This window comes from Coffea arabica, chromosome 10e (genome assembly GCF_036785885.1).
Source record: "Coffea arabica cultivar ET-39 chromosome 10e, Coffea Arabica ET-39 HiFi, whole genome shotgun sequence".
Classification (NCBI taxonomy): domain Eukaryota; kingdom Viridiplantae; phylum Streptophyta; class Magnoliopsida; order Gentianales; family Rubiaceae; genus Coffea; species Coffea arabica.
The window spans coordinates 13,053,620-13,081,165 of record NC_092328.1 but is presented as its reverse complement, the minus strand read 5'-3'; positions in this window follow the sequence as shown (position 1 = coordinate 13,081,165).

Below are 27,546 nucleotides of genomic sequence, written 5' to 3'. Positions count from 1 at the left end.
TATGAATGATTACACAAAAGGAAATCCAAGTTCAATCCATACATGAGATAATCCATGAATAAACACTACAAGCCCTTCCTTCGTCTTGAGCCCTGTGGAGGGGAATAAAACATTTTGGGGTGAGCTAGAAGCTCAGCGAGTAACCAGTAAAATCAGTTATCAAATCAGTTTCACAATCGTTCATTTCAATGATGTCATTTCAATATGGAGTATCAATAATTCACGAAACATTTACAATGGAAAGCGATAGTAACATTCGTGCAAAGGATACATTCGTTCTCCTGTCATTTCATTGCATTTCATCATTTTCATTCGTGCATTCATTCACCCCGTCCCTGGCTTTTGGCCAGGCTCCACCAACCTACAAGGTAATACTCGAGTATACCGAAACGTTCACCCAAGTTCCTAATCGCCCGACCGAGTCCGTTTCTGGCTCGAGACGACCGGTAACAAGGGGCAATGGCCAGTTCAGCCCAAAAGGCTTACATTCATGCGCAAGTAGCATTTAATCATTTATCATGAAAATTTCACATTGATTTAGGTCGAGTGCGATAAAGTACACACTCGCCTCGAAAACTCGTTTAGCAATCATTGAAAGCAAAATCAATAATAACAAGACACTGATATGCAAGCAAGCATGATATGTAAGAAAACAGTTCCAAAATTAACTTTGAAAACAGCTCAAAAGTAAATAATGCGGGAAAGCGGTTCAAGAGTAAATTTGGAAACAGTTCAAAAGTCACTAATGCAAGAAACGGTTCATAAATAATTTTAGAAAGAGTTTGAGGTCACTCACCTCAATGGCTCAGAAATCATCCATCATATAACATCGCCTTGCTCAAACCCAAGTCTTAGATCACAAACTCAATGCAAACAAGTCCCTTCAAAGTTCGGACAGCACTTCCCCTGAATTTGCTAACTTTTCCAGCCATCATGGCTTATTTCCTCATTCAAACCCAAAGGTACACACACAACAACAAGTTCATCCAATAGCCATTCAGCAAGCTCCAAGTAGTACAAAGACAAGTCAAGCTAGGGAAAAGTCCGAAAATGAAGGTTTAGCTCAAACCAGAAAAAACAGTTTTGGACGTCACTTTGCGGTAATGGCACAACTTGCACTACGATTATCGGATTAGGGTGTAAGACCCACCATATCGAAGCTAAGAACCAGGTCTATAACAATGTAGAAGGTCACTCAGTCCAAATCCCAGCACAACCAAGTCAAAAATGCAGAATACCAAACCAGAACCGTAATTACAGGTTTACAAATCACACTATGCTGTAATTAGTCTAACTCAGTCTATACAGGTCCAAATGCAGTGATTCCAAAGGCATACGGTAGCTAAGACATCAAGCTACATTTCATCAGAAGACACCAACATCCAAATCCAAAGCAATTCCAGTCAAAACAGACGATTACAATCGCAGTTCGCACATTCTGATCACCCAGAACAGCAACAGTAAAATCGACATATCTCACTCTACACTACTCCAAATGACCTGAAATTTTGTAGGCACCTCTAAAATGTCATTCCCTACAACTTTCATGTTTTGAGCCAAGGCCAATTCGGCCTCCATCTATGACCTAAAATTTCGGACAGAATGTAGCTTCAAGAACCCTAGATTTTTCAATTTTCTTCCAAAACAGAAATTGGTTGCAATTGTCCACTTTTTCCACCTTCTAGCTTCATTACATAACATTTCCAATCATCATACAAGGCCACAACATCATGTTCATATTAAACCAGAAAAATCACCACTAAATTGTAAACTTCACCATTTCATCCAAAAACAAGAATTAAATCACAAAATTCAACACTTTAGCTTCCACTAAGCACAACTCAAGCTTCATTAAGTGTAGGGGAAAGTTCATATACCACTCACCTAGTAAACAAGAGAGGGGGAGTTGTAGGACACCTTAGCTTTTCCAAAAAACTTCACCAAATCACTCACTAGCACCAAATGGAGGGATTTTATGGAGTAGAAACTAGATCAAGCAAGTGTTTTGGAGGATTTGAGCTAGATAATTGCCAAACTTTGAAGAGATTTTTCTTCCTTCTTTGCTAGAGAGAGAATCAGCCAAGAGGTTGAAGACAAGAATGAATTTTGTGTGATTTTTGAGATATTTAAGCAATTGGTCAAAAGTCAAGAAAATGAATAGTAAGTCATAAGCTATTTCCAATACAATGGTGAAACTTGTCACCTTTAGTTTTAAAACTTATCTTTCTGTCTCTCCAATACAAATATCTTAACACATTGTAAACTAATATCACTTAATACAAAATTCCAACAAGTTGTCAAAAATATAATGCATTTACCGCACTTGCGGGTCCCACGTCCAAAATACGATTTTAATTACTCAAAAACTAACCGATACTAGAAAAATCATTTTAAAACTATTTTTGCTCATAAACTTTACCTGGGGAATTTTCCAAACAAGAAAATGTAGATAAGGCGGGCGTTTAAAAAAAAATAAACCCTAGAAAATTGGAAAATTTTCGGGTTCTCACACTCATACTTTTCGGGGCGTCACAATCTCCCCTCCTTAAAAGAATGTCGTCCTCGACATTCCATCTTGTACCAATCGAGTCAAGACATCCCGCAAAAATCTCTCCAGAGTCAAATCAAACCCACAGTCCGGCATCCTAAACTTCAAGCCTATGATACACTACAGAGATCTGAAGCCTAAGCTCTGATACCAATTGTGACAGCCCCACCTCCCCCTAAGGCGAACCAGAGGGTTCGGCGGGCCGCCTGCCCAGCTCTCGCCGGGACTCAGTCGTTCACTACAATCCTCAAATAAATTACGAGAATAAACCTCAAATATTACAATATAAATCAAATACATCAAATACATCAAAGGTTCCCAAACTTTACATATCAAAAGCGAAGCGTCCACGCTTCCGCAGCGCCACTCTGATCCATGATCCCAATTTATTATACAGGAGGAAATCCAAAACTAGCCTATAAACATCCAATCAATTCTAAACGTTCAATAGAATCCCAATATGAATGATTACACAAAAGGAAATCCAAGTTCAATCCATACATGAGATAATCCATGAATAAACACTACAAGCCCTTCCTTCGTCTTGAGCCCTGTGGAGGGGAATAAAACATTTTGGGGTGAGCTAGAAGCTCAGCGAGTAACCAGTAAAATCAGTTATCAAATCAGTTTCACAATCGTTCATTTCAATGATGTCATTTCAATATGGAGTATCAATAATTCACGAAACATTTACAATGGAAAGCGATAGTAACATTCGTGCAAAGGATACATTCGTTCTCCTGTCATTTCATTGCATTTCATCATTTTCATTCGTGCATTCATTCACCCCGTCCCTGGCTTTTGGCCAGGCTCCACCAACCTACAAGGTAATACTCGAGTATACCGAAACGTTCACCCAAGTTCCTAATCGCCCGACCGAGTCCGTTTCTGGCTCGAGACGACCGGTAACAAGGGGCAATGGCCAGTTCAGCCCAAAAGGCTTACATTCATGCGCAAGTAGCATTTAATCATTTATCATGAAAATTTCACATTGATTTAGGTCGAGTGCGATAAAGTACACACTCGCCTCGAAAACTCGTTTAGCAATCATTGAAAGCAAAATCAATAATAACAAGACACTGATATGCAAGCAAGCATGATATGTAAGAAAACAGTTCCAAAATTAACTTTGAAAACAGCTCAAAAGTAAATAATGCGGGAAAGCGGTTCAAGAGTAAATTTGGAAACAGTTCAAAAGTCACTAATGCAAGAAACGGTTCATAAATAATTTTAGAAAGAGTTTGAGGTCACTCACCTCAATGGCTCAGAAATCATCCATCATATAACATCGCCTTGCTCAAACCCAAGTCTTAGATCACAAACTCAATGCAAACAAGTCCCTTCAAAGTTCGGACAGCACTTCCCCTGAATTTGCTAACTTTTCCAGCCATCATGGCTTATTTCCTCATTCAAACCCAAAGGTACACACACAACAACAAGTTCATCCAATAGCCATTCAGCAAGCTCCAAGTAGTACAAAGACAAGTCAAGCTAGGGAAAAGTCCGAAAATGAAGGTTTAGCTCAAACCAGAAAAAACAGTTTTGGACGTCACTTTGCGGTAATGGCACAACTTGCACTACGATTATCGGATTAGGGTGTAAGACCCACCATATCGAAGCTAAGAACCAGGTCTATAACAATGTAGAAGGTCACTCAGTCCAAATCCCAGCACAACCAAGTCAAAAATGCAGAATACCAAACCAGAACCGTAATTACAGGTTTACAAATCACACTATGCTGTAATTAGTCTAACTCAGTCTATACAGGTCCAAATGCAGTGATTCCAAAGGCATACGGTAGCTAAGACATCAAGCTACATTTCATCAGAAGACACCAACATCCAAATCCAAAGCAATTCCAGTCAAAACAGACGATTACAATCGCAGTTCGCACATTCTGATCACCCAGAACAGCAACAGTAAAATCGACATATCTCACTCTACACTACTCCAAATGACCTGAAATTTTGTAGGCACCTCTAAAATGTCATTCCCTACAACTTTCATGTTTTGAGCCAAGGCCAATTCGGCCTCCATCTATGACCTAAAATTTCGGACAGAATGTAGCTTCAAGAACCCTAGATTTTTCAATTTTCTTCCAAAACAGAAATTGGTTGCAATTGTCCACTTTTTCCACCTTCTAGCTTCATTACATAACATTTCCAATCATCATACAAGGCCACAACATCATGTTCATATTAAACCAGAAAAATCACCACTAAATTGTAAACTTCACCATTTCATCCAAAAACAAGAATTAAATCACAAAATTCAACACTTTAGCTTCCACTAAGCACAACTCAAGCTTCATTAAGTGTAGGGGAAAGTTCATATACCACTCACCTAGTAAACAAGAGAGGGGGAGTTGTAGGACACCTTAGCTTTTCCAAAAAACTTCACCAAATCACTCACTAGCACCAAATGGAGGGATTTTATGGAGTAGAAACTAGATCAAGCAAGTGTTTTGGAGGATTTGAGCTAGATAATTGCCAAACTTTGAAGAGGTTTTTCTTCCTTCTTTGCTAGAGAGAGAATCAGCCAAGAGGTTGAAGACAAGAATGAATTTTGTGTGATTTTTGAGATATTTAAGCAATTGGTCAAAAGTCAAGAAAATGAATAGTAAGTCATAAGCTATTTCCAATACAATGGTGAAACTTGTCACCTTTAGGTTTAAAACTTATCTTTCTGTCTCTCCAATACAAATATCTTAACACATTGTAAACTAATATCACTTAATACAAAATTCCAACAAGTTGTCAAAAATATAATGCATTTACCGCACTTGCGGGTCCCACGTCCAAAATACGCTTTTAATTGCTCAAAAACTAACCGATACTAGAAAAATCATTTTAAAACTATTTTTGCTCATAAACTTTACCTGGGGAATTTTCCAAACAAGAAAATGTAGATAAGGCGGGCGTTTAAAAAAAAATAAACCCTAGAAAATTGGAAAATTTTCGGGTTCTCACACTCATACTTTTCGGGGCGTCACAATCTCCCCTCCTTAAAAGAATGTCGTCCTCGACATTCCATCTTGTACCAATCGAGTCAAGACATCCCGCAAAAATCTCTCCAGAGTCAAATCAAACCCACAGTCCGGCATCCTAAACTTCAAGCCTATGATACACTACAGAGATCTGAAGCCTAAGCTCTGATACCAATTGTGACAGCCCCACCTCCCCCTAAGGCGAACCAGAGGGTTCGGCGGGCCGCCTGCCCAGCTCTCGCCGGGACTCAGTCGTTCACTACAATCCTCAAATAAATTACGAGAATAAACCTCAAATATTACAATATAAATCAAATACATCAAATACATCAAAGGTTCCCAAACTTTACATATCAAAAGCGAAGCGTCCACGCTTCCGCAGCGCCACTCTGATCCATGATCCCAATTTATTATACAGGAGGAAATCCAAAACTAGCCTATAAACATCCAATCAATTCTAAACGTTCAATAGAATCCCAATATGAATGATTACACAAAAGGAAATCCAAGTTCAATCCATACATGAGATAATCCATGAATAAACACTACAAGCCCTTCCTTCGTCTTGAGCCCTGTGGAGGGGAATAAAACATTTTGGGGTGAGCTAGAAGCTCAGCGAGTAACCAGTAAAATCAGTTATCAAATCAGTTTCACAATCGTTCATTTCAATGATGTCATTTCAATATGGAGTATCAATAATTCACGAAACATTTACAATGGAAAGCGATAGTAACATTCGTGCAAAGGATACATTCGTTCTCCTGTCATTTCATTGCATTTCATCATTTTCATTCGTGCATTCATTCACCCCGTCCCTGGCTTTTGGCCAGGCTCCACCAACCTACAAGGTAATACTCGAGTATACCGAAACGTTCACCCAAGTTCCTAATCGCCCGACCGAGTCCGTTTCTGGCTCGAGACGACCGGTAACAAGGGGCAATGGCCAGTTCAGCCCAAAAGGCTTACATTCATGCGCAAGTAGCATTTAATCATTTATCATGAAAATTTCACATTGATTTAGGTCGAGTGCGATAAAGTACACACTCGCCTCGAAAACTCGTTTAGCAATCATTGAAAGCAAAATCAATAATAACAAGACACTGATATGCAAGCAAGCATGATATGTAAGAAAACAGTTCCAAAATTAACTTTGAAAACAGCTCAAAAGTAAATAATGCGGGAAAGCGGTTCAAGAGTAAATTTGGAAACAGTTCAAAAGTCACTAATGCAAGAAACGGTTCATAAATAATTTTAGAAAGAGTTTGAGGTCACTCACCTCAATGGCTCAGAAATCATCCATCATATAACATCGCCTTGCTCAAACCCAAGTCTTAGATCACAAACTCAATGCAAACAAGTCCCTTCAAAGTTCGGACAGCACTTCCCCTGAATTTGCTAACTTTTCCAGCCATCATGGCTTATTTCCTCATTCAAACCCAAAGGTACACACACAACAACAAGTTCATCCAATAGCCATTCAGCAAGCTCCAAGTAGTACAAAGACAAGTCAAGCTAGGGAAAAGTCCGAAAATGAAGGTTTAGCTCAAACCAGAAAAAACAGTTTTGGACGTCACTTTGCGGTAATGGCACAACTTGCACTACGATTATCGGATTAGGGTGTAAGACCCACCATATCGAAGCTAAGAACCAGGTCTATAACAATGTAGAAGGTCACTCAGTCCAAATCCCAGCACAACCAAGTCAAAAATGCAGAATACCAAACCAGAACCGTAATTACAGGTTTACAAATCACACTATGCTGTAATTAGTCTAACTCAGTCTATACAGGTCCAAATGCAGTGATTCCAAAGGCATACGGTAGCTAAGACATCAAGCTACATTTCATCAGAAGACACCAACATCCAAATCCAAAGCAATTCCAGTCAAAACAGACGATTACAATCGCAGTTCGCACATTCTGATCACCCAGAACAGCAACAGTAAAATCGACATATCTCACTCTACACTACTCCAAATGACCTGAAATTTTGTAGGCACCTCTAAAATGTCATTCCCTACAACTTTCATGTTTTGAGCCAAGGCCAATTCGGCCTCCATCTATGACCTAAAATTTCGGACAGAATGTAGCTTCAAGAACCCTAGATTTTTCAATTTTCTTCCAAAACAGAAATTGGTTGCAATTGTCCACTTTTTCCACCTTCTAGCTTCATTACATAACATTTCCAATCATCATACAAGGCCACAACATCATGTTCATATTAAACCAGAAAAATCACCACTAAATTGTAAACTTCACCATTTCATCCAAAAACAAGAATTAAATCACAAAATTCAACACTTTAGCTTCCACTAAGCACAACTCAAGCTTCATTAAGTGTAGGGGAAAGTTCATATACCACTCACCTAGTAAACAAGAGAGGGGGAGTTGTAGGACACCTTAGCTTTTCCAAAAAACTTCACCAAATCACTCACTAGCACCAAATGGAGGGATTTTATGGAGTAGAAACTAGATCAAGCAAGTGTTTTGGAGGATTTGAGCTAGATAATTGCCAAACTTTGAAGAGGTTTTTCTTCCTTCTTTGCTAGAGAGAGAATCAGCCAAGAGGTTGAAGACAAGAATGAATTTTGTGTGATTTTTGAGATATTTAAGCAATTGGTCAAAAGTCAAGAAAATGAATAGTAAGTCATAAGCTATTTCCAATACAATGGTGAAACTTGTCACCTTTAGGTTTAAAACTTATCTTTCTGTCTCTCCAATACAAATATCTTAACACATTGTAAACTAATATCACTTAATACAAAATTCCAACAAGTTGTCAAAAATATAATGCATTTACCGCACTTGCGGGTCCCACGTCCAAAATACGCTTTTAATTACTCAAAAACTAACCGATACTAGAAAAATCATTTTAAAACTATTTTTGCTCATAAACTTTACCTGGGGAATTTTCCAAACAAGAAAATGTAGATAAGGCGGGCGTTTAAAAAAAAATAAACCCTAGAAAATTGGAAAATTTTCGGGTTCTCACACTCATACTTTTCGGGGCGTCACAATCTCCCCTCCTTAAAAGAATGTCGTCCTCGACATTCCATCTTGTACCAATCGAGTCAAGACATCCCGCAAAAATCTCTCCAGAGTCAAATCAAACCCACAGTCCGGCATCCTAAACTTCAAGCCTATGATACACTACAGAGATCTGAAGCCTAAGCTCTGATACCAATTGTGACAGCCCCACCTCCCCCTAAGGCGAACCAGAGGGTTCGGCGGGCCGCCTGCCCAGCTCTCGCCGGGACTCAGTCGTTCACTACAATCCTCAAATAAATTACGAGAATAAACCTCAAATATTACAATATAAATCAAATACATCAAATACATCAAAGGTTCCCAAACTTTACATATCAAAAGCGAAGCGTCCACGCTTCCGCAGCGCCACTCTGATCCATGATCCCAATTTATTATACAGGAGGAAATCCAAAACTAGCCTATAAACATCCAATCAATTCTAAACGTTCAATAGAATCCCAATATGAATGATTACACAAAAGGAAATCCAAGTTCAATCCATACATGAGATAATCCATGAATAAACACTACAAGCCCTTCCTTCGTCTTGAGCCCTGTGGAGGGGAATAAAACATTTTGGGGTGAGCTAGAAGCTCAGCGAGTAACCAGTAAAATCAGTTATCAAATCAGTTTCACAATCGTTCATTTCAATGATGTCATTTCAATATGGAGTATCAATAATTCACGAAACATTTACAATGGAAAGCGATAGTAACATTCGTGCAAAGGATACATTCGTTCTCCTGTCATTTCATTGCATTTCATCATTTTCATTCGTGCATTCATTCACCCCGTCCCTGGCTTTTGGCCAGGCTCCACCAACCTACAAGGTAATACTCGAGTATACCGAAACGTTCACCCAAGTTCCTAATCGCCCGACCGAGTCCGTTTCTGGCTCGAGACGACCGGTAACAAGGGGCAATGGCCAGTTCAGCCCAAAAGGCTTACATTCATGCGCAAGTAGCATTTAATCATTTATCATGAAAATTTCACATTGATTTAGGTCGAGTGCGATAAAGTACACACTCGCCTCGAAAACTCGTTTAGCAATCATTGAAAGCAAAATCAATAATAACAAGACACTGATATGCAAGCAAGCATGATATGTAAGAAAACAGTTCCAAAATTAACTTTGAAAACAGCTCAAAAGTAAATAATGCGGGAAAGCGGTTCAAGAGTAAATTTGGAAACAGTTCAAAAGTCACTAATGCAAGAAACGGTTCATAAATAATTTTAGAAAGAGTTTGAGGTCACTCACCTCAATGGCTCAGAAATCATCCATCATATAACATCGCCTTGCTCAAACCCAAGTCTTAGATCACAAACTCAATGCAAACAAGTCCCTTCAAAGTTCGGACAGCACTTCCCCTGAATTTGCTAACTTTTCCAGCCATCATGGCTTATTTCCTCATTCAAACCCAAAGGTACACACACAACAACAAGTTCATCCAATAGCCATTCAGCAAGCTCCAAGTAGTACAAAGACAAGTCAAGCTAGGGAAAAGTCCGAAAATGAAGGTTTAGCTCAAACCAGAAAAAACAGTTTTGGACGTCACTTTGCGGTAATGGCACAACTTGCACTACGATTATCGGATTAGGGTGTAAGACCCACCATATCGAAGCTAAGAACCAGGTCTATAACAATGTAGAAGGTCACTCAGTCCAAATCCCAGCACAACCAAGTCAAAAATGCAGAATACCAAACCAGAACCGTAATTACAGGTTTACAAATCACACTATGCTGTAATTAGTCTAACTCAGTCTATACAGGTCCAAATGCAGTGATTCCAAAGGCATACGGTAGCTAAGACATCAAGCTACATTTCATCAGAAGACACCAACATCCAAATCCAAAGCAATTCCAGTCAAAACAGACGATTACAATCGCAGTTCGCACATTCTGATCACCCAGAACAGCAACAGTAAAATCGACATATCTCACTCTACACTACTCCAAATGACCTGAAATTTTGTAGGCACCTCTAAAATGTCATTCCCTACAACTTTCATGTTTTGAGCCAAGGCCAATTCGGCCTCCATCTATGACCTAAAATTTCGGACAGAATGTAGCTTCAAGAACCCTAGATTTTTCAATTTTCTTCCAAAACAGAAATTGGTTGCAATTGTCCACTTTTTCCACCTTCTAGCTTCATTACATAACATTTCCAATCATCATACAAGGCCACAACATCATGTTCATATTAAACCAGAAAAATCACCACTAAATTGTAAACTTCACCATTTCATCCAAAAACAAGAATTAAATCACAAAATTCAACACTTTAGCTTCCACTAAGCACAACTCAAGCTTCATTAAGTGTAGGGGAAAGTTCATATACCACTCACCTAGTAAACAAGAGAGGGGGAGTTGTAGGACACCTTAGCTTTTCCAAAAAACTTCACCAAATCACTCACTAGCACCAAATGGAGGGATTTTATGGAGTAGAAACTAGATCAAGCAAGTGTTTTGGAGGATTTGAGCTAGATAATTGCCAAACTTTGAAGAGGTTTTTCTTCCTTCTTTGCTAGAGAGAGAATCAGCCAAGAGGTTGAAGACAAGAATGAATTTTGTGTGATTTTTGAGATATTTAAGCAATTGGTCAAAAGTCAAGAAAATGAATAGTAAGTCATAAGCTATTTCCAATACAATGGTGAAACTTGTCACCTTTAGGTTTAAAACTTATCTTTCTGTCTCTCCAATACAAATATCTTAACACATTGTAAACTAATATCACTTAATACAAAATTCCAACAAGTTGTCAAAAATATAATGCATTTACCGCACTTGCGGGTCCCACGTCCAAAATACGCTTTTAATTACTCAAAAACTAACCGATACTAGAAAAATCATTTTAAAACTATTTTTGCTCATAAACTTTACCTGGGGAATTTTCCAAACAAGAAAATGTAGATAAGGCGGGCGTTTAAAAAAAAATAAACCCTAGAAAATTGGAAAATTTTCGGGTTCTCACACTCATACTTTTCGGGGCGTCACAATCTCCCCTCCTTAAAAGAATGTCGTCCTCGACATTCCATCTTGTACCAATCGAGTCAAGACATCCCGCAAAAATCTCTCCAGAGTCAAATCAAACCCACAGTCCGGCATCCTAAACTTCAAGCCTATGATACACTACAGAGATCTGAAGCCTAAGCTCTGATACCAATTGTGACAGCCCCACCTCCCCCTAAGGCGAACCAGAGGGTTCGGCGGGCCGCCTGCCCAGCTCTCGCCGGGACTCAGTCGTTCACTACAATCCTCAAATAAATTACGAGAATAAACCTCAAATATTACAATATAAATCAAATACATCAAATACATCAAAGGTTCCCAAACTTTACATATCAAAAGCGAAGCGTCCACGCTTCCGCAGCGCCACTCTGATCCATGATCCCAATTTATTATACAGGAGGAAATCCAAAACTAGCCTATAAACATCCAATCAATTCTAAACGTTCAATAGAATCCCAATATGAATGATTACACAAAAGGAAATCCAAGTTCAATCCATACATGAGATAATCCATGAATAAACACTACAAGCCCTTCCTTCGTCTTGAGCCCTGTGGAGGGGAATAAAACATTTTGGGGTGAGCTAGAAGCTCAGCGAGTAACCAGTAAAATCAGTTATCAAATCAGTTTCACAATCGTTCATTTCAATGATGTCATTTCAATATGGAGTATCAATAATTCACGAAACATTTACAATGGAAAGCGATAGTAACATTCGTGCAAAGGATACATTCGTTCTCCTGTCATTTCATTGCATTTCATCATTTTCATTCGTGCATTCATTCACCCCGTCCCTGGCTTTTGGCCAGGCTCCACCAACCTACAAGGTAATACTCGAGTATACCGAAACGTTCACCCAAGTTCCTAATCGCCCGACCGAGTCCGTTTCTGGCTCGAGACGACCGGTAACAAGGGGCAATGGCCAGTTCAGCCCAAAAGGCTTACATTCATGCGCAAGTAGCATTTAATCATTTATCATGAAAATTTCACATTGATTTAGGTCGAGTGCGATAAAGTACACACTCGCCTCGAAAACTCGTTTAGCAATCATTGAAAGCAAAATCAATAATAACAAGACACTGATATGCAAGCAAGCATGATATGTAAGAAAACAGTTCCAAAATTAACTTTGAAAACAGCTCAAAAGTAAATAATGCGGGAAAGCGGTTCAAGAGTAAATTTGGAAACAGTTCAAAAGTCACTAATGCAAGAAACGGTTCATAAATAATTTTAGAAAGAGTTTGAGGTCACTCACCTCAATGGCTCAGAAATCATCCATCATATAACATCGCCTTGCTCAAACCCAAGTCTTAGATCACAAACTCAATGCAAACAAGTCCCTTCAAAGTTCGGACAGCACTTCCCCTGAATTTGCTAACTTTTCCAGCCATCATGGCTTATTTCCTCATTCAAACCCAAAGGTACACACACAACAACAAGTTCATCCAATAGCCATTCAGCAAGCTCCAAGTAGTACAAAGACAAGTCAAGCTAGGGAAAAGTCCGAAAATGAAGGTTTAGCTCAAACCAGAAAAAACAGTTTTGGACGTCACTTTGCGGTAATGGCACAACTTGCACTACGATTATCGGATTAGGGTGTAAGACCCACCATATCGAAGCTAAGAACCAGGTCTATAACAATGTAGAAGGTCACTCAGTCCAAATCCCAGCACAACCAAGTCAAAAATGCAGAATACCAAACCAGAACCGTAATTACAGGTTTACAAATCACACTATGCTGTAATTAGTCTAACTCAGTCTATACAGGTCCAAATGCAGTGATTCCAAAGGCATACGGTAGCTAAGACATCAAGCTACATTTCATCAGAAGACACCAACATCCAAATCCAAAGCAATTCCAGTCAAAACAGACGATTACAATCGCAGTTCGCACATTCTGATCACCCAGAACAGCAACAGTAAAATCGACATATCTCACTCTACACTACTCCAAATGACCTGAAATTTTGTAGGCACCTCTAAAATGTCATTCCCTACAACTTTCATGTTTTGAGCCAAGGCCAATTCGGCCTCCATCTATGACCTAAAATTTCGGACAGAATGTAGCTTCAAGAACCCTAGATTTTTCAATTTTCTTCCAAAACAGAAATTGGTTGCAATTGTCCACTTTTTCCACCTTCTAGCTTCATTACATAACATTTCCAATCATCATACAAGGCCACAACATCATGTTCATATTAAACCAGAAAAATCACCACTAAATTGTAAACTTCACCATTTCATCCAAAAACAAGAATTAAATCACAAAATTCAACACTTTAGCTTCCACTAAGCACAACTCAAGCTTCATTAAGTGTAGGGGAAAGTTCATATACCACTCACCTAGTAAACAAGAGAGGGGGAGTTGTAGGACACCTTAGCTTTTCCAAAAAACTTCACCAAATCACTCACTAGCACCAAATGGAGGGATTTTATGGAGTAGAAACTAGATCAAGCAAGTGTTTTGGAGGATTTGAGCTAGATAATTGCCAAACTTTGAAGAGGTTTTTCTTCCTTCTTTGCTAGAGAGAGAATCAGCCAAGAGGTTGAAGACAAGAATGAATTTTGTGTGATTTTTGAGATATTTAAGCAATTGGTCAAAAGTCAAGAAAATGAATAGTAAGTCATAAGCTATTTCCAATACAATGGTGAAACTTGTCACCTTTAGGTTTAAAACTTATCTTTCTGTCTCTCCAATACAAATATCTTAACACATTGTAAACTAATATCACTTAATACAAAATTCCAACAAGTTGTCAAAAATATAATGCATTTACCGCACTTGCGGGTCCCACGTCCAAAATACGCTTTTAATTGCTCAAAAACTAACCGATACTAGAAAAATCATTTTAAAACTATTTTTGCTCATAAACTTTACCTGGGGAATTTTCCAAACAAGAAAATGTAGATAAGGCGGGCGTTTAAAAAAAAATAAACCCTAGAAAATTGGAAAATTTTCGGGTTCTCACACTCATACTTTTCGGGGCGTCACAATCTCCCCTCCTTAAAAGAATGTCGTCCTCGACATTCCATCTTGTACCAATCGAGTCAAGACATCCCGCAAAAATCTCTCCAGAGTCAAATCAAACCCACAGTCCGGCATCCTAAACTTCAAGCCTATGATACACTACAGAGATCTGAAGCCTAAGCTCTGATACCAATTGTGACAGCCCCACCTCCCCCTAAGGCGAACCAGAGGGTTCGGCGGGCCGCCTGCCCAGCTCTCGCCGGGACTCAGTCGTTCACTACAATCCTCAAATAAATTACGAGAATAAACCTCAAATATTACAATATAAATCAAATACATCAAATACATCAAAGGTTCCCAAACTTTACATATCAAAAGCGAAGCGTCCACGCTTCCGCAGCGCCACTCTGATCCATGATCCCAATTTATTATACAGGAGGAAATCCAAAACTAGCCTATAAACATCCAATCAATTCTAAACGTTCAATAGAATCCCAATATGAATGATTACACAAAAGGAAATCCAAGTTCAATCCATACATGAGATAATCCATGAATAAACACTACAAGCCCTTCCTTCGTCTTGAGCCCTGTGGAGGGGAATAAAACATTTTGGGGTGAGCTAGAAGCTCAGCGAGTAACCAGTAAAATCAGTTATCAAATCAGTTTCACAATCGTTCATTTCAATGATGTCATTTCAATATGGAGTATCAATAATTCACGAAACATTTACAATGGAAAGCGATAGTAACATTCGTGCAAAGGATACATTCGTTCTCCTGTCATTTCATTGCATTTCATCATTTTCATTCGTGCATTCATTCACCCCGTCCCTGGCTTTTGGCCAGGCTCCACCAACCTACAAGGTAATACTCGAGTATACCGAAACGTTCACCCAAGTTCCTAATCGCCCGACCGAGTCCGTTTCTGGCTCGAGACGACCGGTAACAAGGGGCAATGGCCAGTTCAGCCCAAAAGGCTTACATTCATGCGCAAGTAGCATTTAATCATTTATCATGAAAATTTCACATTGATTTAGGTCGAGTGCGATAAAGTACACACTCGCCTCGAAAACTCGTTTAGCAATCATTGAAAGCAAAATCAATAATAACAAGACACTGATATGCAAGCAAGCATGATATGTAAGAAAACAGTTCCAAAATTAACTTTGAAAACAGCTCAAAAGTAAATAATGCGGGAAAGCGGTTCAAGAGTAAATTTGGAAACAGTTCAAAAGTCACTAATGCAAGAAACGGTTCATAAATAATTTTAGAAAGAGTTTGAGGTCACTCACCTCAATGGCTCAGAAATCATCCATCATATAACATCGCCTTGCTCAAACCCAAGTCTTAGATCACAAACTCAATGCAAACAAGTCCCTTCAAAGTTCGGACAGCACTTCCCCTGAATTTGCTAACTTTTCCAGCCATCATGGCTTATTTCCTCATTCAAACCCAAAGGTACACACACAACAACAAGTTCATCCAATAGCCATTCAGCAAGCTCCAAGTAGTACAAAGACAAGTCAAGCTAGGGAAAAGTCCGAAAATGAAGGTTTAGCTCAAACCAGAAAAAACAGTTTTGGACGTCACTTTGCGGTAATGGCACAACTTGCACTACGATTATCGGATTAGGGTGTAAGACCCACCATATCGAAGCTAAGAACCAGGTCTATAACAATGTAGAAGGTCACTCAGTCCAAATCCCAGCACAACCAAGTAAAAAATGCAGAATACCAAACCAGAACCGTAATTACAGGTTTACAAATCACACTATGCTGTAATTAGTCTAACTCAGTCTATACAGGTCCAAATGCAGTGATTCCAAAGGCATACGGTAGCTAAGACATCAAGCTACATTTCATCAGAAGACACCAACATCCAAATCCAAAGCAATTCCAGTCAAAACAGACGATTACAATCGCAGTTCGCACATTCTGATCACCCAGAACAGCAACAGTAAAATCGACATATCTCACTCTACACTACTCCAAATGACCTGAAATTTTGTAGGCACCTCTAAAATGTCATTCCCTACAACTTTCATGTTTTGAGCCAAGGCCAATTCGGCCTCCATCTATGACCTAAAATTTCGGACAGAATGTAGCTTCAAGAACCCTAGATTTTTCAATTTTCTTCCAAAACAGAAATTGGTTGCAATTGTCCACTTTTTCCACCTTCTAGCTTCATTACATAACATTTCCAATCATCATACAAGGCCACAACATCATGTTCATATTAAACCAGAAAAATCACCACTAAATTGTAAACTTCACCATTTCATCCAAAAACAAGAATTAAATCACAAAATTCAACACTTTAGCTTCCACTAAGCACAACTCAAGCTTCATTAAGTGTAGGGGAAAGTTCATATACCACTCACCTAGTAAACAAGAGAGGGGGAGTTGTAGGACACCTTAGCTTTTCCAAAAAACTTCACCAAATCACTCACTAGCACCAAATGGAGGGATTTTATGGAGTAGAAACTAGATCAAGCAAGTGTTTTGGAGGATTTGAGCTAGATAATTGCCAAACTTTGAAGAGGTTTTTCTTCCTTCTTTGCTAGAGAGAGAATCAGCCAAGAGGTTGAAGACAAGAATGAATTTTGTGTGATTTTTGAGATATTTAAGCAATTGGTCAAAAGTCAAGAAAATGAATAGTAAGTCATAAGCTATTTCCAATACAATGGTGAAACTTGTCACCTTTAGGTTTAAAACTTATCTTTCTGTCTCTCCAATACAAATATCTTAACACATTGTAAACTAATATCACTTAATACAAAATTCCAACAAGTTGTCAAAAATATAATGCATTTACCGCACTTGCGGGTCCCACGTCCAAAATACGCTTTTAATTGCTCAAAAACTAACCGATACTAGAAAAATCATTTTAAAACTATTTTTGCTCATAAACTTTACCTGGGGAATTTTCCAAACAAGAAAATGTAGATAAGGCGGGCGTTTAAAAAAAAATAAACCCTAGAAAATTGGAAAATTTTCGGGTTCTCACACTCATACTTTTCGGGGCGTCACAATCTCCCCTCCTTAAAAGAATGTCGTCCTCGACATTCCATCTTGTACCAATCGAGTCAAGACATCCCGCAAAAATCTCTCCAGAGTCAAATCAAACCCGCAGTCCGGCATCCTAAACTTCAAGCCTATGATACACTACAGAGATCTGAAGCCTAAGCTCTGATACCAATTGTGACAGCCCCACCTCCCCCTAAGGCGAACCAGAGGGTTCGGCGGGCCGCCTGCCCAGCTCTCGCCGGGACTCAGTCGTTCACTACAATCCTCAAATAAATTACGAGAATAAACCTCAAATATTACAATATAAATCAAATACATCAAATACATCAAAGGTTCCCAAACTTTACATATCAAAAGCGAAGCGTCCACGCTTCCGCAGCGCCACTCTGATCCATGATCCCAATTTATTATACAGGAGGAAATCCAAAACTAGCCTATAAACATCCAATCAATTCTAAACGTTCAATAGAATCCCAATATGAATGATTACACAAAAGGAAATCCAAGTTCAATCCATACATGAGATAATCCATGAATAAACACTACAAGCCCTTCCTTCGTCTTGAGCCCTGTGGAGGGGAATAAAACATTTTGGGGTGAGCTAGAAGCTCAGCGAGTAACCAGTAAAATCAGTTATCAAATCAGTTTCACAATCGTTCATTTCAATGATGTCATTTCAATATGGAGTATCAATAATTCACGAAACATTTACAATGGAAAGCGATAGTAACATTCGTGCAAAGGATACATTCGTTCTCCTGTCATTTCATTGCATTTCATCATTTTCATTCGTGCATTCATTCACCCCGTCCCTGGCTTTTGGCCAGGCTCCACCAACCTACAAGGTAATACTCGAGTATACCGAAACGTTCACCCAAGTTCCTAATCGCCCGACCGAGTCCGTTTCTGGCTCGAGACGACCGGTAACAAGGGGCAATGGCCAGTTCAGCCCAAAAGGCTTACATTCATGCGCAAGTAGCATTTAATCATTTATCATGAAAATTTCACATTGATTTAGGTCGAGTGCGATAAAGTACACACTCGCCTCGAAAACTCGTTTAGCAATCATTGAAAGCAAAATCAATAATAACAAGACACTGATATGCAAGCAAGCATGATATGTAAGAAAACAGTTCCAAAATTAACTTTGAAAACAGCTCAAAAGTAAATAATGCGGGAAAGCGGTTCAAGAGTAAATTTGGAAACAGTTCAAAAGTCACTAATGCAAGAAACGGTTCATAAATAATTTTAGAAAGAGTTTGAGGTCACTCACCTCAATGGCTCAGAAATCATCCATCATATAACATCGCCTTGCTCAAACCCAAGTCTTAGATCACAAACTCAATGCAAACAAGTCCCTTCAAAGTTCGGACAGCACTTCCCCTGAATTTGCTAACTTTTCCAGCCATCATGGCTTATTTCCTCATTCAAACCCAAAGGTACACACACAACAACAAGTTCATCCAATAGCCATTCAGCAAGCTCCAAGTAGTACAAAGACAAGTCAAGCTAGGGAAAAGTCCGAAAATGAAGGTTTAGCTCAAACCAGAAAAAACAGTTTTGGACGTCACTTTGCGGTAATGGCACAACTTGCACTACGATTATCGGATTAGGGTGTAAGACCCACCATATCGAAGCTAAGAACCAGGTCTATAACAATGTAGAAGGTCACTCAGTCCAAATCCCAGCACAACCAAGTCAAAAATGCAGAATACCAAACCAGAACCGTAATTACAGGTTTACAAATCACACTATGCTGTAATTAGTCTAACTCAGTCTATACAGGTCCAAATGCAGTGATTCCAAAGGCATACGGTAGCTAAGACATCAAGCTACATTTCATCAGAAGACACCAACATCCAAATCCAAAGCAATTCCAGTCAAAACAGACGATTACAATCGCAGTTCGCACATTCTGATCACCCAGAACAGCAACAGTAAAATCGACATATCTCACTCTACACTACTCCAAATGACCTGAAATTTTGTAGGCACCTCTAAAATGTCATTCCCTACAACTTTCATGTTTTGAGCCAAGGCCAATTCGGCCTCCATCTATGACCTAAAATTTCGGACAGAATGTAGCTTCAAGAACCCTAGATTTTTCAATTTTCTTCCAAAACAGAAATTGGTTGCAATTGTCCACTTTTTCCACCTTCTAGCTTCATTACATAACATTTCCAATCATCATACAAGGCCACAACATCATGTTCATATTAAACCAGAAAAATCACCACTAAATTGTAAACTTCACCATTTCATCCAAAAACAAGAATTAAATCACAAAATTCAACACTTTAGCTTCCACTAAGCACAACTCAAGCTTCATTAAGTGTAGGGGAAAGTTCATATACCACTCACCTAGTAAACAAGAGAGGGGGAGTTGTAGGACACCTTAGCTTTTCCAAAAAACTTCACCAAATCACTCACTAGCACCAAATGGAGGGATTTTATGGAGTAGAAACTAGATCAAGCAAGTGTTTTGGAGGATTTGAGCTAGATAATTGCCAAACTTTGAAGAGGTTTTTCTTCCTTCTTTGCTAGAGAGAGAATCAGCCAAGAGGTTGAAGACAAGAATGAATTTTGTGTGATTTTTGAGATATTTAAGCAATTGGTCAAAAGTCAAGAAAATGAATAGTAAGTCATAAGCTATTTCCAATACAATGGTGAAACTTGTCACCTTTAGGTTTAAAACTTATCTTTCTGTCTCTCCAATACAAATATCTTAACACATTGTAAACTAATATCACTTAATACAAAATTCCAACAAGTTGTCAAAAATATAATGCATTTACCGCACTTGCGGGTCCCACGTCCAAAATACGCTTTTAATTACTCAAAAACTAACCGATACTAGAAAAATCATTTTAAAACTATTTTTGCTCATAAACTTTACCTGGGGAATTTTCCAAACAAGAAAATGTAGATAAGGCGGGCGTTTAAAAAAAAATAAACCCTAGAAAATTGGAAAATTTTCGGGTTCTCACACTCATACTTTTCGGGGCGTCACAATCTCCCCTCCTTAAAAGAATGTCGTCCTCGACATTCCATCTTGTACCAATCGAGTCAAGACATCCCGCAAAAATCTCTCCAGAGTCAAATCAAACCCACAGTCCGGCATCCTAAACTTCAAGCCTATGATACACTACAGAGATCTGAAGCCTAAGCTCTGATACCAATTGTGACAGCCCCACCTCCCCCTAAGGCGAACCAGAGGGTTCGGCGGGCCGCCTGCCCAGCTCTCGCCGGGACTCAGTCGTTCACTACAATCCTCAAATAAATTACGAGAATAAACCTCAAATATTACAATATAAATCAAATACATCAAATACATCAAAGGTTCCCAAACTTTACATATCAAAAGCGAAGCGTCCACGCTTCCGCAGCGCCACTCTGATCCATGATCCCAATTTATTATACAGGAGGAAATCCAAAACTAGCCTATAAACATCCAATCAATTCTAAACGTTCAATAGAATCCCAATATGAATGATTACACAAAAGGAAATCCAAGTTCAATCCATACATGAGATAATCCATGAATAAACACTACAAGCCCTTCCTTCGTCTTGAGCCCTGTGGAGGGGAATAAAACATTTTGGGGTGAGCTAGAAGCTCAGCGAGTAACCAGTAAAATCAGTTATCAAATCAGTTTCACAATCGTTCATTTCAATGATGTCATTTCAATATGGAGTATCAATAATTCACGAAACATTTACAATGGAAAGCGATAGTAACATTCGTGCAAAGGATACATTCGTTCTCCTGTCATTTCATTGCATTTCATCATTTTCATTCGTGCATTCATTCACCCCGTCCCTGGCTTTTGGCCAGGCTCCACCAACCTACAAGGTAATACTCGAGTATACCGAAACGTTCACCCAAGTTCCTAATCGCCCGACCGAGTCCGTTTCTGGCTCGAGACGACCGGTAACAAGGGGCAATGGCCAGTTCAGCCCAAAAGGCTTACATTCATGCGCAAGTAGCATTTAATCATTTATCATGAAAATTTCACATTGATTTAGGTCGAGTGCGATAAAGTACACACTCGCCTCGAAAACTCGTTTAGCAATCATTGAAAGCAAAATCAATAATAACAAGACACTGATATGCAAGCAAGCATGATATGTAAGAAAACAGTTCCAAAATTAACTTTGAAAACAGCTCAAAAGTAAATAATGCGGGAAAGCGGTTCAAGAGTAAATTTGGAAACAGTTCAAAAGTCACTAATGCAAGAAACGGTTCATAAATAATTTTAGAAAGAGTTTGAGGTCACTCACCTCAATGGCTCAGAAATCATCCATCATATAACATCGCCTTGCTCAAACCCAAGTCTTAGATCACAAACTCAATGCAAACAAGTCCCTTCAAAGTTCGGACAGCACTTCCCCTGAATTTGCTAACTTTTCCAGCCATCATGGCTTATTTCCTCATTCAAACCCAAAGGTACACACACAACAACAAGTTCATCCAATAGCCATTCAGCAAGCTCCAAGTAGTACAAAGACAAGTCAAGCTAGGGAAAAGTCCGAAAATGAAGGTTTAGCTCAAACCAGAAAAAACAGTTTTGGACGTCACTTTGCGGTAATGGCACAACTTGCACTACGATTATCGGATTAGGGTGTAAGACCCACCATATCGAAGCTAAGAACCAGGTCTATAACAATGTAGAAGGTCACTCAGTCCAAATCCCAGCACAACCAAGTCAAAAATGCAGAATACCAAACCAGAACCGTAATTACAGGTTTACAAATCACACTATGCTGTAATTAGTCTAACTCAGTCTATACAGGTCCAAATGCAGTGATTCCAAAGGCATACGGTAGCTAAGACATCAAGCTACATTTCATCAGAAGACACCAACATCCAAATCCAAAGCAATTCCAGTCAAAACAGACGATTACAATCGCAGTTCGCACATTCTGATCACCCAGAACAGCAACAGTAAAATCGACATATCTCACTCTACACTACTCCAAATGACCTGAAATTTTGTAGGCACCTCTAAAATGTCATTCCCTACAACTTTCATGTTTTGAGCCAAGGCCAATTCGGCCTCCATCTATGACCTAAAATTTCGGACAGAATGTAGCTTCAAGAACCCTAGATTTTTCAATTTTCTTCCAAAACAGAAATTGGTTGCAATTGTCCACTTTTTCCACCTTCTAGCTTCATTACATAACATTTCCAATCATCATACAAGGCCACAACATCATGTTCATATTAAACCAGAAAAATCACCACTAAATTGTAAACTTCACCATTTCATCCAAAAACAAGAATTAAATCACAAAATTCAACACTTTAGCTTCCACTAAGCACAACTCAAGCTTCATTAAGTGTAGGGGAAAGTTCATATACCACTCACCTAGTAAACAAGAGAGGGGGAGTTGTAGGACACCTTAGCTTTTCCAAAAAACTTCACCAAATCACTCACTAGCACCAAATGGAGGGATTTTATGGAGTAGAAACTAGATCAAGCAAGTGTTTTGGAGGATTTGAGCTAGATAATTGCCAAACTTTGAAGAGGTTTTTCTTCCTTCTTTGCTAGAGAGAGAATCAGCCAAGAGGTTGAAGACAAGAATGAATTTTGTGTGATTTTTGAGATATTTAAGCAATTGGTCAAAAGTCAAGAAAATGAATAGTAAGTCATAAGCTATTTCCAATACAATGGTGAAACTTGTCACCTTTAGGTTTAAAACTTATCTTTCTGTCTCTCCAATACAAATATCTTAACACATTGTAAACTAATATCACTTAATACAAAATTCCAACAAGTTGTCAAAAATATAATGCATTTACCGCACTTGCGGGTCCCACGTCCAAAATACGCTTTTAATTACTCAAAAACTAACCGATACTAGAAAAATCATTTTAAAACTATTTTTGCTCATAAACTTTACCTGGGGAATTTTCCAAACAAGAAAATGTAGATAAGGCGGGCGTTTAAAAAAAAATAAACCCTAGAAAATTGGAAAATTTTCGGGTTCTCACACTCATACTTTTCGGGGCGTCACAATCTCCCCTCCTTAAAAGAATGTCGTCCTCGACATTCCATCTTGTACCAATCGAGTCAAGACATCCCGCAAAAATCTCTCCAGAGTCAAATCAAACCCACAGTCCGGCATCCTAAACTTCAAGCCTATGATACACTACAGAGATCTGAAGCCTAAGCTCTGATACCAATTGTGACAGCCCCACCTCCCCCTAAGGCGAACCAGAGGGTTCGGCGGGCCGCCTGCCCAGCTCTCGCCGGGACTCAGTCGTTCACTACAATCCTCAAATAAATTACGAGAATAAACCTCAAATATTACAATATAAATCAAATACATCAAATACATCAAAGGTTCCCAAACTTTACATATCAAAAGCGAAGCGTCCACGCTTCCGCAGCGCCACTCTGATCCATGATCCCAATTTATTATACAGGAGGAAATCCAAAACTAGCCTATAAACATCCAATCAATTCTAAACGTTCAATAGAATCCCAATATGAATGATTACACAAAAGGAAATCCAAGTTCAATCCATACATGAGATAATCCATGAATAAACACTACAAGCCCTTCCTTCGTCTTGAGCCCTGTGGAGGGGAATAAAACATTTTGGGGTGAGCTAGAAGCTCAGCGAGTAACCAGTAAAATCAGTTATCAAATCAGTTTCACAATCGTTCATTTCAATGATGTCATTTCAATATGGAGTATCAATAATTCACGAAACATTTACAATGGAAAGCGATAGTAACATTCGTGCAAAGGATACATTCGTTCTCCTGTCATTTCATTGCATTTCATCATTTTCATTCGTGCATTCATTCACCCCGTCCCTGGCTTTTGGCCAGGCTCCACCAACCTACAAGGTAATACTCGAGTATACCGAAACGTTCACCCAAGTTCCTAATCGCCCGACCGAGTCCGTTTCTGGCTCGAGACGACCGGTAACAAGGGGCAATGGCCAGTTCAGCCCAAAAGGCTTACATTCATGCGCAAGTAGCATTTAATCATTTATCATGAAAATTTCACATTGATTTAGGTCGAGTGCGATAAAGTACACACTCGCCTCGAAAACTCGTTTAGCAATCATTGAAAGCAAAATCAATAATAACAAGACACTGATATGCAAGCAAGCATGATATGTAAGAAAACAGTTCCAAAATTAACTTTGAAAACAGCTCAAAAGTAAATAATGCGGGAAAGCGGTTCAAGAGTAAATTTGGAAACAGTTCAAAAGTCACTAATGCAAGAAACGGTTCATAAATAATTTTAGAAAGAGTTTGAGGTCACTCACCTCAATGGCTCAGAAATCATCCATCATATAACATCGCCTTGCTCAAACCCAAGTCTTAGATCACAAACTCAATGCAAACAAGTCCCTTCAAAGTTCGGACAGCACTTCCCCTGAATTTGCTAACTTTTCCAGCCATCATGGCTTATTTCCTCATTCAAACCCAAAGGTACACACACAACAACAAGTTCATCCAATAGCCATTCAGCAAGCTCCAAGTAGTACAAAGACAAGTCAAGCTAGGGAAAAGTCCGAAAATGAAGGTTTAGCTCAAACCAGAAAAAACAGTTTTGGACGTCACTTTGCGGTAATGGCACAACTTGCACTACGATTATCGGATTAGGGTGTAAGACCCACCATATCGAAGCTAAGAACGAGGTCTATAACAATGTAGAAGGTCACTCAGTCCAAATCCCAGCACAACCAAGTCAAAAATGCAGAATACCAAACCAGAACCGTAATTACAGGTTTACAAATCACACTATGCTGTAATTAGTCTAACTCAGTCTATACAGGTCCAAATGCAGTGATTCCAAAGGCATACGGTAGCTAAGACATCAAGCTACATTTCATCAGAAGACACCAACATCCAAATCCAAAGCAATTCCAGTCAAAACAGACGATTACAATCGCAGTTCGCACATTCTGATCACCCAGAACAGCAACAGTAAAATCGACATATCTCACTCTACACTACTCCAAATGACCTGAAATTTTGTAGGCACCTCTAAAATGTCATTCCCTACAACTTTCATGTTTTGAGCCAAGGCCAATTCGGCCTCCATCTATGACCTAAAATTTCGGACAGAATGTAGCTTCAAGAACCCTAGATTTTTCAATTTTCTTCCAAAACAGAAATTGGTTGCAATTGTCCACTTTTTCCACCTTCTAGCTTCATTACATAACATTTCCAATCATCATACAAGGCCACAACATCATGTTCATATTAAACCAGAAAAATCACCACTAAATTGTAAACTTCACCATTTCATCCAAAAACAAGAATTAAATCACAAAATTCAACACTTTACCTTCCACTAAGCACAACTCAAGCTTCATTAAGTGTAGGGGAAAGTTCATATACCACTCACCTAGTAAACAAGAGAGGGGGAGTTGTAGGACACCTTAGCTTTTCCAAAAAACTTCACCAAATCACTCACTAGCACCAAATGGAGGGATTTTATGGAGTAGAAACTAGATCAAGCAAGTGTTTTGGAGGATTTGAGCTAGATAATTGCCAAACTTTGAAGAGGTTTTTCTTCCTTCTTTGCTAGAGAGAGAATCAGCCAAGAGGTTGAAGACAAGAATGAATTTTGTGTGATTTTTGAGATATTTAAGCAATTGGTCAAAAGTCAAGAAAATGAATAGTAAGTCATAAGCTATTTCCAATACAATGGTGAAACTTGTCACCTTTAGGTTTAAAACTTATCTTTCTGTCTCTCCAATACAAATATCTTAACACATTGTAAACTAATATCACTTAATACAAAATTCCAACAAGTTGTCAAAAATATAATGCATTTACCGCACTTGCGGGTCCCACGTCCAAAATACGCTTTTAATTACTCAAAAACTAACCGATACTAGAAAAATCATTTTAAAACTATTTTTGCTCATAAACTTTACCTGGGGAATTTTCCAAACAAGAAAATGTAGATAAGGCGGGCGTTTAAAAAAAAATAAACCCTAGAAAATTGGAAAATTTTCGGGTTCTCACACTCATACTTTTCGGGGCGTCACAATCTCCCCTCCTTAAAAGAATGTCGTCCTCGACATTCCATCTTGTACCAATCGAGTCAAGACATCCCGCAAAAATCTCTCCAGAGTCAAATCAAACCCACAGTCCGGCATCCTAAACTTCAAGCCTATGATACACTACAGAGATCTGAAGCCTAAGCTCTGATACCAATTGTGACAGCCCCACCTCCCCCTAAGGCGAACCAGAGGGTTCGGCGGGCCGCCTGCCCAGCTCTCGCCGGGACTCAGTCGTTCACTACAATCCTCAAATAAATTACGAGAATAAACCTCAAATATTACAATATAAATCAAATACATCAAATACATCAAAGGTTCCCAAACTTTACATATCAAAAGCGAAGCGTCCACGCTTCCGCAGCGCCACTCTGATCCATGATCCCAATTTATTATACAGGAGGAAATCCAAAACTAGCCTATAAACATCCAATCAATTCTAAACGTTCAATAGAATCCCAATATGAATGATTACACAAAAGGAAATCCAAGTTCAATCCATACATGAGATAATCCATGAATAAACACTACAAGCCCTTCCTTCGTCTTGAGCCCTGTGGAGGGGAATAAAACATTTTGGGGTGAGCTAGAAGCTCAGCGAGTAACCAGTAAAATCAGTTATCAAATCAGTTTCACAATCGTTCATTTCAATGATGTCATTTCAATATGGAGTATCAATAATTCACGAAACATTTACAATGGAAAGCGATAGTAACATTCGTGCAAAGGATACATTCGTTCTCCTGTCATTTCATTGCATTTCATCATTTTCATTCGTGCATTCATTCACCCCGTCCCTGGCTTTTGGCCAGGCTCCACCAACCTACAAGGTAATACTCGAGTATACCGAAACGTTCACCCAAGTTCCTAATCGCCCGACCGAGTCCGTTTCTGGCTCGAGACGACCGGTAACAAGGGGCAATGGCCAGTTCAGCCCAAAAGGCT